Source organism: Trifolium pratense, unplaced genomic scaffold (assembly GCF_020283565.1).
Source record: "Trifolium pratense cultivar HEN17-A07 unplaced genomic scaffold, ARS_RC_1.1 scaffold_63, whole genome shotgun sequence".
Taxonomy (NCBI): domain Eukaryota; kingdom Viridiplantae; phylum Streptophyta; class Magnoliopsida; order Fabales; family Fabaceae; genus Trifolium; species Trifolium pratense.
The window spans coordinates 202,622-205,121 of record NW_025721048.1 but is presented as its reverse complement, the minus strand read 5'-3'; positions in this window follow the sequence as shown (position 1 = coordinate 205,121).

Here is a 2,500-nt window from a genome sequence, read left to right as displayed (position 1 = left end):
TGTACCGTGGCATGACCGTGGCCAAGTAATAAAGATCAAATTCCATGCCTATGCCAAGTTGGACCAAGGCCCCGTCTCGTTTTGCTATAAGCAAGGGCGTGGCAAGGCACGCGGGGGGCCAAAAAATCAAAGTGCTCCGAAAATGCACACGGGGGTGTCAAGCAACCTCCATGTACCGTGGCATGACCGTGGCCAAGTAATAAAGATCAAATTCCATGCCTATGCCAAGTTGGACCAAGGCCCCGTCTCGTTTTGCTATAAGCAAGGGCGTGGCAAGGCACGCGGGGGGCCAAAAAATCAAAGTGCTCCAAATGCACACGGGGGTGTCAAGCAACCTCCATGTACCGTGGCATGACCGTGGCCAAGTAATAAAGATCAAATTCCATGCCTATGCCAAGTTGGACCAAGGCCCCGTCTCGTTTTGCTATAAGCAAGGGCGTGGCAAGGCACGCGGGGGGCCAAAAAATCAAAGTGCTCCGAAAATGCACACGGGGGTGTCAAGCAACCTCCATGTACCGTGGCATGACCGTGGCCAAGTAATAAAGATCAAATTCCATGCCTATGCCAAGTTGGACCAAGGCCCCGTCTCGTTTTGCTATAAGCAAGGGCGTGGCAAGGCACGCGGGGGGCCAAAAAATCAAAGTGCTCCGAAATGCACACGGGGGTGTCAAGCAACCTCCATGTACCGTGGCATGACCGTGGCCAAGTAATAAAGATCAAATTCCATGCCTATGCCAAGTTGGACCAAGGCCCCGTCTCGTTTTGCTATAAGCAAGGGCGTGGCAAGGCACGCGGGGGGCCAAAAAATCAAAGTGCTCCGAAATGCACACGGGGGTGTCAAGCAACCTCCATGTACCGTGGCATGACCGTGGCCAAGTAATAAAGATCAAATTCCATGCCTATGCCAAGTTGGACCAAGGCCCCATCTCGTTTTGCTATAAGCAAGGGCGTGGCAAGGCACGCGGGGGGCCAAAAAATCAAAGTGCTCCAAAATGCACACGGGGGTGTCAAGCAACCTCCATGTACCGTGGCATGACCGTGGCCAAGTAATAAAGATCAAATTCCATGCCTATGCCAAGTTGGACCAAGGCCCCGTCTCGTTTTGCTATAAGCAAGGGCGTGGCAAGGCACGCGGGGGGCCAAAAAATCAAAGTGCTCCGAAAATGCACACGGGGGTGTCAAGCAACCTCCATGTACCGTGGCATGACCGTGGCCAAGTAATAAAGATCAAATTCCATGCCTATGCCAAGTTGGACCAAGGCCCCGTCTCGTTTTGCTATAAGCAAGGGCGTGGCAAGGCACGCGGGGGGCCAAAAAATCAAAGTGCTCCGAAATGCACACGGGGGTGTCAAGCAACCTCCATGTACCGTGGCATGACCGTGGCCAAGTAATAAAGATCAAATTCCATGCCTATGCCAAGTTGGACCAAGGCCCCGTCTCGTTTTGCTATAAGCAAGGGCGTGGCAAGGCACGCGGGGGGCCAAAAAATCAAAGTGCTCCGAAATGCACACGGGGGTGTCAAGCAACCTCCATGTACCGTGGCATGACCGTGGCCAAGTAATAAAGATCAAATTCCATGCCTATGCCAAGTTGGACCAAGGCCCCGTCTCGTTTTGCTATAAGCAAGGGCGTGGCAAGGCACGCGGGGGGCCAAAAAATCAAAGTGCTCCGAAATGCACACGGGGGTGTCAAGCAACCTCCATGTACCGTGGCATGACCGTGGCCAAGTAATAAAGATCAAATTCCATGCCTATGCCAAGTTGGACCAAGGCCCCGTCTCGTTTTGCTATAAGCAAGGGCGTGGCAAGGCACGCGGGGGGCCAAAAAATCAAAGTGCTCCGAAAATATTTTTCCACTTTCCAGTCCACTTATACATATTATGTGCAGTGTGCACACAAGACACCTTCCCAAAATTCGACTTATATGAGGCGTTTTACGTCAAATCCGCCTATTTTCGGCGTTTCGGCCGAAAAATCAAAATAAATCGAAACTTCCTCGGAATGCTTAGCGACTTTCCAGTCCACTTATACATATTGTGTGCAGTGTGCACACAAGACACCTTCCCAAAATTCGACTTATATGAGGCGTTTTACGTCAAATCCGCCTATTTTCGGCGTTTCGGCCGAAAAATCAAAATAAATCGAAACTTCCTCGGAATGCTTAGCCACTTTCCAGTCCACTTATACATATTGTGTGGAGTGTGCACACAAGACACCGTCTCAAAATTCGACTTCTAGGCGGCGTTTTACGTCAAATCCGCCTTTTTTTCGAGTTTTCGGCCAAAAAATCAAACTCAATCGAAACTTCGTCGGATCGCTTAGCCACTTTCCAGTCCACTTATACTTATTGTGTGGGGTGTGCACAAAAAAAAACGAAGTCAAAATTCGACTTCTAGGTTGTTTTTTACGTGGTATCCGCCCTTTGCGAAGTTTCGGCCGAAAAATTCGTAATTAATTCATCCGACATCGGAATATTACGATTCTTTCGTGGTTTTGCTTGT